This window comes from Pongo abelii, chromosome 5 (genome assembly GCF_028885655.2).
Source record: "Pongo abelii isolate AG06213 chromosome 5, NHGRI_mPonAbe1-v2.0_pri, whole genome shotgun sequence".
Lineage (NCBI taxonomy): Eukaryota > Metazoa > Chordata > Mammalia > Primates > Hominidae > Pongo > Pongo abelii.
In genome coordinates, this window is record NC_071990.2 from 154786087 (window position 1) to 154796902 (window position 10816).

Genomic DNA, 10816 nt, shown 5'->3' on the forward strand with positions numbered 1-10816 from the left:
CTGTAGTCCCAGCTCCTGAGGTGGGAAGATCACCTGAGCCCAGGGAGGTTGAGGCTACAGTGAGCCATGACTGAGCCACTGCACTCCAGCCTGGGTGACAGAGTGAGACCCTGTCTCAGAAAAACAAAACAAAAACATTTATACTTTCTAGATAGTTTAATACCTAAGGAATTTACAGATTTTCCAAGCTAGATAATTAAACTTTTGAAACCAAATTTGTCAAAAGTTATAGAACTTAAAAAGCCAAAAACAGGAGCTTACAAGACCACCGAATCATGTGAAACATCACAGATACAGAGCTTGTTAAGGTAACACATTAAATTATTTCACCTAGAGCTTACAAGTTGAAGTAAGATATGATTCTAACCTGACAAAGTTTTATAATTAAGCTTAATTGATTCATTCTGATGAGAAATCATAATGAATGTCCCTAGGATCTCCGTGTACTCCCATCTTTCCTTTCAACCCCTTTATCTCAGAAAAACTCAGAAGTTCTTCCATAACATTGGCAACTGGCAGAAACAATCCATGACTATCTGGGAACTCTTCAGACACAAGCTTCTCATAGTAAGGTGTTTGTGAGCAAATTGTTTACTGATTCTGGACTTCTAAAAAGAACTGTAAAGGTTGGAAAACTCAGGGGTGTAGCAGTATATGATGAATCCCGATACCCTGGCTGATCCAGCCTTTCTGGTTTAGCCACAGTGATCTTTGTAGTCTTTGCCACATGGAGCCTTTGTCACTGAGTATTTCCTTTCCTTGTTTGCTTCTGCCTTTTAAAAAATTAATATTAGCATTCAAACAAGTAAGAAAAATGTACCAGAACAGCAGTGGAAACACAGTCTAAAGACTTGAACGAGCCATCCTCAAAGACAAAAACTGCTTATCAGTATGTCAAAAAGTAATCAGTCTTATTGGTAGCCAAAGAAATAAAAGTTTGAAAAATATTATTTTCACCTATCAAGTTAGCAAAGATTTTTTAAAGAACGGCATTATGTTGGCAAGAACTAGCTGTTCTAAGCATCGTGCCCAAAGGAGACACTGCAATAGAGATACGCATACAAAATTTAGGCATAAGGATCAAAATCCAAAGATAAAAGAATGGCTAAATAAAGACATCCATAAGGTGAACTATTTTGCAGTCACTAAATCACATTAAAAATATCAATTTTAATTTCTTGAGAAACAGCAACAAAGGAATGTTAATTTTTTTTTAGAAGTATGAAGTTCTAAAACAGCCATCCCAACCTTTTTGGCACCAGGGACCATTTTGTGGAAGATAATTTTTCCACGGATGGCAGTAGGGGTGGGGGAATAGTTTTGGAATGAAACTGTTCCACATCAGCTCATCAGGCATTAGATTCTCATAAGGAGTGCACAACCACAATTCCTCACACGCACAGTTCACAACAGGGGTCACGCTCCTATGAGAATCTAACGCCAGCCGCTGATCAGACAGGAGGAGGAGCTCAGGAGGTAATGCTCACTTACCAGCCACTCACCTCCTGCTGTGCTGCTGGCTTCCTAACAAGTCATGCGCTGGTACCCGTCTGCAGCCCAGGGGTTGGGGACCCCTGTTCTAGAATATGATTCAAATTCTTAAAACAATGCTACATTTATATAAAGGAAATAAACTTGTGGTAAACTATGCTGTGTTTTCAATAGCAGTTCTTTAGGTATTGAGATAAGTATAAGCACTCAGTACATGCCAAGCACTATGTTCAGTACTTTATATATATTGCATTGTATTTATGCTTGCATCCTGCCTTCGTCCCTCTTGTATGTCTGAGGAAACTGAGGCTCAGGACAGATTAGTAACTTGCCTACAGCAATAAAGTTTTTAAAGGGAGGAGCCACAATACAAGCTAAGGCCAGCTTGACCCAAAATTCATGCTCTTCACATCCATATCTGCCTATAGGTAATTTTGTATTGTAGGGGATCTAAGATAAGCAAATATTGCTTTTATAATTGGGAAACAAATCAGTAATATGAATGTTGTATTAAACACATATATATTCCCAGAACGACAATTCTGAAAATTGCTTCCTCCAAAGATGTAGGCCCATAAACATGAGTTTTAGGAGCCCAACTAGTGTACTTGGTAAACAGTATAAGTGCTGATTTTAAAAATGCAATTCTTATCTTGGAAGACTTTTGCAAGCCATGTCAACCCTGCAAAATTTATTAATTTAGGAAAAATTATTTTACACCTGCCTTTGCCACATACTGTGCCAGGTGCTGGCACAATAGCAGGAATGATCGTCTAAATGAATTTCTTTGGAAGTTAGGAAAGTGTCTTTTTTTCAGAGATAAGTGTGGGTAGGGAGAGAAGGAAGGTGGGAGTATCCATCAATCTCACATTGAAAGTCTTGGCTACCTATTGGCTACCTATAGCAAAGGATTATTTTAAGGTTTTCCATAAAAATATATTTGTGAGGACCCATGACACTCCCTTGGAAATGTCATATAATTTTACGCCTCCACAATGCATTCACACTTATACTCTAACTATACCAACCAGGTGAAATAAAATGCTTTTAACATCGCATAGCATTATTCTCATCCTCTGGGTATATAGTGGTCCTTCGATTTGCCCTCTTTGCTAGTGTAGTATTCTCAGTGTTAAGTAAGCAGAGTTGGAGAGTATCAGAAACAGGATTCTCAGCAGAAATGTGGTTGAATGGACTCCCAGCCCTCTTAGCACTGTATCTCATCATCCATGCCTACCTTCCTTTTCCAGGAAAGCCCATGTATTTTAGCAAACGGACTTCTAACACAAAGGCTATTATCTCTACAGCTTTAGATTAAAAGGTAAATTCTTTCTTAGACTTTACTCTGTAAGTCAACCAGAATTTTGATCAATTCAGATTTTAAATTTTCACTTTTACTCGGCTGTTACAATAAGATCAAACGGGTAAGAATATATATTTCTCCTTTTCTTCAAAGACCGTGGCCCTCGTGGTAGGAAATGTTAAGGAAGGTTTATTATTATTATTATTTATTATTATGCAAAAGTATAAAATGGTCATAGGAATGATAAGGAACTTAGACCTTAAACATGATGAATTCAAATAAATAAGTACCTCAGAGGAAGAGCCCTACAATCAAAGAGATACTATTTGAGAAGGAAATGCTGTTTGCCTTAGAATGAACAGGACAGTAAATTAACTCTCCTTGTTAATTCTCTTTCGTGGGGACTAAACGCCAAGGAGTAGTTGCGGAACTATAGCAAAAAGGGTCAAAATCAATCAGCATAACAGATACCTTATGTCATTTGTTCTGTAAATTAGACGGTTTTCTTAGTCGTTCAGACTAATTTCAGGAGGAAGGATGAGTGCCCGTGGCTCTGAGATCACGTGTCATTGCCATGGAGATTTATCTTATTTAATAAATAATACCACCCAATCTTTTTGTAATAACAAACACTTCTTTTCTCGTTACCTAAAACGAAATGAACTCCTCTCCTATGGTGGCTCTAAGTGTGGGTTTCAAAAGATCATAAAAACTAGTGAATAAATCCAGTCTTCCATGAGTGTGCTAATTACTGTTTTAGTTCATGTTAACAGAAGAAATGGCTTAACAATAGTAACAACTGGAGGAGGTCAAACTTCTCATTCATTTGTATTAAATCAGCCTTTCATTAGATAGGAGTGCTATAATGTATATTTCTTGGATAATAGTCTCACTACAGAAGACTTTGGAAACAAGTACAATGTACTTTAAATGTTTCACGGTTTGCAAATTATTTCGTACACGCAGCGTCTGGCAGTTGTGAATCAAGGAGGAAAGCATTATTTTCCACTAAACTAATAAAAATCAATTCTCACGTCTTCAATTAAATGATTTTCAGAAGGGTTCATCACCCGGAAAACCAGTATGTATGAAAGCCGGAAATGCAGATGGCACCCAGCCTCAGAACTGCTTATTCTAGATGAGAACCAAACTAAGATTTCTCTTTATTATTTGTGAAAGCCATCCCACGCTGGAGAGAATCTCGCCGTAAAACAATTTAAGAAAAGAAAGAAATAACTCTGAAGCTTGTGAAGTTCTCCAGACAAATCTTACGGTGACTCTTTTGAAAGAAGCATTTATGGAAAGGTCAGGGGAGGTCAGGAGAGTTATGCCAGGAGCCAGGGTCAATCGTCCCCGGGCGACAGGGGTTCTCCCACGTGAGCCGACGTCCCGGGCTCCGGGCGAGGCTCAGGGCTCAGGGCGCAGGGCGGGTCCCGTACGCAGGGCGGGCGCGCGGGCATCTTTGTGGCCAGGCGACCCCGGCTCGCTCTCCCGGAGCCCAGGGACTCCCGAGGCTGGCGCGGGCTGCCCGCGACAAGGTGCCATCAGCCTCCGGCTCGCGAGGAGCAGCTCCCACCCGCGGCTTCCGAGTCCAGCTCTGTCCCTCCGCCATCCTCTAGTCCTCCGGCTTTTATTCAGGGAGACAGGGAGGCAGAGAGAAGAGGAGAAAGCGGCCGTGTCTGCACCCAGCCTCTGCCGCAGCACTCGATAAGGGACAGCAGGGAGGCTGGCGGGGAGGCAGAGATTAAACTATGATTCCATCGATCACGGAAAGACCATCATCACCTACAGCAAAGGAGGCTCCGATGCGCCCACCCGGGCAGCGACTCGCGGTTGGTGGGCGTTCCTCGTCCTCGCCCCCTCGGTGGCTGTGGAATCCACCCCGCGCCGTACACGCCAGGACTCCCTTTCCTTTGACTAAGGGGAGGGGAAGGAACAAAAGAGACCCCCCACCCCCCATACATACACACACACACACACACACACACACACACACCCCTGCTATTTTACTGCTGGTCAAAGGATTCATTTTCGCAACCTCTTCTGCGAACACCTTCCCCACCTGAGCAGTGCATTTTCCCAAAGGTAAAGAGAGATAAGGGAGGAAACACAGCACCCGAGGTGATCAGTCGATTGGACACTGTTGATGGCACATTCTCCTCGTTCCCAGCCAACCGCACAAAACCCGCAGCACCTCGCGCCCCCGCGGGGTCTCCCGCGCCCCCGGCCCGGCCCTCCCGGCCGCCCCTAGCAGGCGCCCAGCTCTCCGCGGGAACTCTGGGACCCGGCCGAGCGTTCCCCGGCGGGCAGGACACTCGCCCGGTTCCCCGCAGCAGCTGAGAGCGGCGAGCGGACCGCGTCCAAGCAGCGACGCGGGATTCAACTTCCCGGACCCGTGGGGCGGCCCCCGCTCCCGCTCAGGGCGCCGCGGCCACAGCTGAGACCCCAGTGCCGCGCAGCCGCCCCCGCCGGGGCATGGGCGGTCGCGCTCTCCGCCCCCTCCTTCCTTCACCTCCCCCCTACCTTGAAAAAAATTCATCCATTGGTGCAAAGCAGACATTTTGATGTCATTTACTTAGCACCACTCGTTTTGGAGGCAGCGTCTTACCCGGTCGCCTGGAGGTGTGGGCAGCGCGCCGATGGGTCCGGGGGAGCGGGGCTGGGCGGCTCGGTCCTCTAGCGGAGCCGGTTTGCTGCCATCCGCCCAACTTCAGCACCCAGCGGGCGAGGAGAGAGGGAGAGCTGCGAGGATGCAGAGGAGGGGGAGGGGGAGGAGGGAGCGGTGGGCGGGGAGGGAGCGAGAGCCGCTCGACAGCGCGCATGCGCCTCGCGGGCCGGCGCAGCCCCTCGCCCGGCGCGGCCGGAGGGGCAGCTTCCCAGCCCCTGCGCGCGGCCGCGAGAGTCCCGGCCCCGCCCCCTCCCCAGGCGGCCCCAGGCCCCGCCCGACCTCGCGCGCTAGCCTGGGCGCGGCGCCCACCGTGCGGAGGGGCTCGGCCGGGACTCTCGGCTTCGGCGACGCCCGTCCGGAGCTTCGCGGGAGCCCCGGAGTCCCGAGAGCTTCCCTGGGTGACAGCGGCTCTCCGCCCGGGCCCCTGCAACTCCACTCGCCCGCAGCCCGCGCGCTGCTGTCCTGGGCTGCGCGAGAGCCTCGCACCCAGGAGCTGGCCTGCCAGGCACAGCAGTCTGCCTGCCCCGGGTCCCGGAGGAAGCATTCCCTGCGTGGGGGTTCAAGGAAGTGTGAAGTTAAGCAAGTTTTGCTTCCCGAAGGACTTTGTGAAGCGTCGTTTACTTTATTGACTTCCTCACCCAGAAAGAGGACCTTTTCTCCTGAGAATCAGTGCAGGTGCTCTCTGGCCTAGCCCATGCCAGCTGCCTCAGGCGCCCGGACCACTCGCTGGAGCAGAGTTTTGAGTGAGAAAAGCCGATGACAAGGCAAGAGTGGTGAATTATTAACGGAGGTGCTGATGCTTGGGGCCTAGAGCATCCTTAGGGGACAGCTTGGTAGTTACCAGGTCTGATAATCGTTCTGTGCCCAAGTGGAGCCCAGCTTGGTAGGGAAGGAGCTTGGGATACTTAATGCAACCCGAGCGCTAGATTGCATCTCCAATGAGTAGACTGAAGTGTTTGTGCGGAGGAAGTGGAGAAGCAGTGTTTTGCTCTTCAGATACCACATCTGTAGGAAGAGGAGGGAGTTCCTGCAGGAGTGAATGGGCTTTTTTTCTTACACCTAATTAAAACAGATTACTTGTAAATCTGCGTGAGTTCCCCTTGCTTGTGTGTTCATGTAAGCAAGCGTTGTGTTATTTCAGCCTATTGAACTCTCCTGTGCCTCCACCCTCATACACTCACCGGTACTTGAGTTAAATATGTCTCAGGGCCTCCTCCAGGGCCTCCCATGGCTTTGAGTACTAGTGCTCTTCAAAGTGTCTTCCTTTTTGTTGGATTTCACAAGAGTATTTGTCTTTGTCTTCCAGGCTGCTGTAACAAAATACCATAGACTGGATGGCTTATAAACAACAGAAACTGATTTCTCACAGTTCTGGAGACTGGGAAGTCCAAGATCAAGATGGAGGCAGATTCCTTATTTGGTGAGGGCCCAATTCCGAGCTCATGAACTGCTGACTCCTTGCTATGTCTTCAGGTGGTGGAAGTGAGCAAGGGCGCTCTCTGGGGTCTCTTTTATAAGGACACCAGTCCCATTCATGAGGGCTCCACCCTCATGACCTAACCACCTTCCAAAGGTTCCACCTCTTTATATCATCACCTTGAGGGTTAGAATGTGAACATATGAATTTTGGAGAGACAAACACAGCTAGTCCACTGCAGTATTGATCCGCGGTGGATAAAGATAAAAGTTCTTCACCAAAAATGGTTTGAGCAGCATTGAATCCTATATAACTTTCAGATTCATATCTTCAGTCCTGTCCTGGCCTCACACAGAACTCTTATGTCCTCAACTACCTTTACATCTCCACTTGAGGAATAATTGTCGTAGCTGGTATTTATTGAACAATTACTACATGCTAGGTACAGATCTAAATTCTCCTCATATTTCATATTCGTTGTTCACAACAACCCTGCAAGGTAGATAACTATTATTATCATGGTTAACAGGCATCTCAGAAGTTGAACTGTGGATATCCACCCCCTCCAAACCTGTTCCTCCTCAAATTGTTCTATTCCGTTGTTCATTCCAAAAATTTAGAAGTCATCCTTGTTTTGTTGCTTTCTTTCATCCCCACACTCCATTAATTAGTCATGTTTTCTTCACCTCCAAAATATATTTCCAAGTCATCTACTTTGCTCCTTCTCTATGCCATAAACTTAGTCCAAGCTATTGTCATCTCTTACCTGGGCAACCACAAAAGCCTCCTATTCTGTCTGCTCATTTCTATCCTCCACAACCGCGAACAACACCCTCCTAAGCGCTGAACGATCTTTTAAAAACAATCAGAGGCTGGGCACGGTGGCTCACGCCTGTGATCCCAGTACTTTGGGAGGCCGAGGCAGGTGGATCACGAGGTCAGGAGATCGAGACCATCCTGGCTAACACAATGAAACCCCGTCTCTACTAATACAAAAAATTAGCCGGGCGTGGTGGCGGGCGCCTGTAGTCCCAGCTACTCGGGAGGCTGAGGCAGGAGAATGGCGTGAACCCGGGAGGCGGAGTTTGCAGTGAGCCGAGATTGCGCCACTGCACTCCAGCCTGGGCGACTGAGCGAGACTCCGTCTCAAAAAAAATAAAAATAAAAAATAAATAAAAACAATCAGGTTGTGTCAAACCCTTTCTTAACACGCTCAAATGAGTTTTTTGTTTCATTGCACTTCAAACACAATTTGTAATTCTTACCACAGCCTAGAAGGTTCTATATACTATTGTCCCTAACTAGTTATCTTATACCACGCTTCTGTAGATCATAGCTAGTGTGTTTTAGCCATGTAGACCTGCTTATTTGGGTTTCTTGAAGAAATCTAACTTATAGTATTTGCTGTTCTTTCTGTTGGGAATCCTCTGCACCAGATCTTTGAATAGCAGACTCCTTAATATCACATAGGTGTCTGCGGAAATATCACTTTTCAGAAGGCTTCATCTGACCACCCAATCTAATCTGCCCCAGTGAGTTCTTTTCTGTTGGATCCCCTTATTTCATTGTCTTTAAAACACTTCACTGTCTGAATCAGCTTGGATTCATTTGTTTGCTTATTCATTCTCCTCAGCCCCTGCTAAAGAATCTCAAGAGCTTTGCTTTCACTTTTCAGTGTTTTATCTCTAGTGCCCAGAACAAGATTTGACACATAGTATATACTCAGTAAATAGTTAGTGAATGAAGGACGGATTGAATAAATAACAAACTTAGAAAAAGTGTTCTTTATTGTTTGCTGATGCTTCTTCTTGGATCCTAATAGCCGCCTTTCAGAATCTGTTGCTTTTCAGAAGTGAACAGATAGACCACATTGTTTCCTCTGCCCAACCTATCACAGATGGTGCCATGATAGACTACACTGTTTCCTCTGCCTAGCTCATCACACATGGCTGCATGCAGGGGTGCTCATTTAAACTAGATGATAGGGTAAGGTTCCCAGAACCCACTTTTAAAACAAGCATATTCAATAAAAAAGGGACCCTTACTTCCGTAAATGCTTATAATGGCTGTTTGGGCAATTTTTGTATGACAACTTGGCTTTTCTGCCATTCATTTAATTGCTTAAACCAAATGTAACCCCTTGGTGACTTTCTTTCATGGTTGTAGTTTTTTGTGTAATCCCTTGTGCATGAGCCAGAATCTGTAATAATAGTATTCTAGGACTGAAAATGTTGCCTACTATCTGAGAGTTGACTAGTTGGGTGGAAACAACCACAGCTTTAATGACATTCACTTTGTGGAGTCTGATCACTTGCAGTCCCTGTGTATATCTTGGTGGTATGGTTTGAGTTTGTTCCCTCCAAAACTCGTATTGAAATTTGATCCCCAAGTTGGTGGTGTTGGGAGGTGGGGCCTAGCAGGAGGTGTTTGGGTGCTGAGGGTGGATCCCTCATGAATGGCTTGCTGCAGTTCTCCAGGTAGTGAGTGAATTCTCACTCGGAGGAGACTGGAAAAGTTCTCATGGGAATAAACAAGTTCCCTAGAAGGGAGATTCTTACAAAACCAGGATGCTCCTCAGGCCTTGTCTCTTTGCATGTGTCCACTTCCCCTTTGACCTTCTTTGCCCTGTTGTGATGCAGCATAAAAGCCCTCAGTGGAAGGCAGGGCCATGCCCTTGAATTTCCCAGCCTGTGGAACTGTGAGCTAAATAAACCAGATTACTCAGTCTCAGGTATTCTGTTGTAGCAACACGAAACAGACCAGGACACTTGGTCTAGGGAGTTATCTGCAACCCCACTGACATCAAGTGATGACCGGATCAATAATTCAATTCAGTAAACTTCATTAATATGTACTATATGCCTGGTATTATGTCTTCAATTTTTTTGCAAAAAAATGTAAATGTTATATAAAATTATCCTATAGGGCTCAGAAATGAATTTCAGTTCATTTTGGCAATGGGGATGCCTTCTCTTTATACAGAATTTCAGAGCTCACTGGGCCAGTCATCATTAAACAGCTATGTGGTAATTATGAAAAGGAGCATTTGATCATGAGCATTTCCCTACCATAATGAATGTGTCTTTTTTCAAGTAGAGAAATTCTGGACACAGCAGCAGTTTAGGTATAATGGCTTTACAGTAAGGCATGAAGGAGATTCGCAGAGAAGATATTTGCAGACGGAAAATATTGCAAAAGTGCAGACTATCAACATCAAAGTATTTAGTGTACATTTATCCATAATTAGGAATATTTGTCATTATTAGGAGAGCTGGAAATTACCTCAGTGAGTTTGGTACCCTACAAAAGTATTTCCAGGAAGAAACTTTGTAGCATTTTAAAATTTCATTCTCTTTTCCTACATGCTCATTTATTTAAAAGAAGCTGTTTTTCCTTTGAAAAGCAGAGGGAAAGGAAATTAATTGTTTGCTTGAATCTAGAAAACCCTGACTGCTCCAGCCAGGCAAACTTTTCCAGAGTGGAATGTGGAAGGATAATTAGAACATGACTGCTTCAGAGGACTTTTTCTATACTTTTAGTAAATAGGGCTAAACATGTTTCTCCAACTGATTTTAATCAAACCATTGAGACAGATTAATCCCAGGGAACTTATTTAGATGGAAAATACTGTGTTTCTTCATCAGTATTCAAAGAAGAGAAGAGAAAAGAGAAAAAGGAAAGATAGCCTGTTCCCCAAAAGCTAAAATATGAAATATAGAATTTTATATTTTCTGTGTAATGTACTTAATTATCTTTTTCTGTTTTTTTGTTTTGTTTTGTTTTGTTTTGTTTTGTTTTTGAGATGTAGTTTTGCTCTTGTTGCCCAGGCTGGAGTGCAATGGCGCGATCTTGGCTCACTGCAACCTCCACCTCCCAGGTTCAAGCAATTCTCCTGCCTCAGCCTCCCAAGTAGCTGGGATTACAGGGGTGCACCACC

General features: G+C 45.1%; 1 protein-coding gene across 2 annotated transcripts in view; it reads right to left on the reverse strand.

Moving 5' to 3' along the window:
• RGS17 (regulator of G protein signaling 17) overlaps positions 1-5561 on the reverse strand; it is a 130657-nt gene extending 125096 nt beyond the window's left edge. Inside the window, exon 1 of one of the 2 annotated variants that reach the window (XM_002817501.5) lies at positions 5403-5561. The gene's annotated coding sequence lies outside the window, so the exon portion shown is untranslated. Of the gene's footprint in view, positions 5222-5402 lie in introns of those variants that run through there. The other variant, XM_009242383.4, reaches the window with a different exon arrangement.
• Between the last annotated feature and the right edge of the window lie 5255 nt (positions 5562-10816).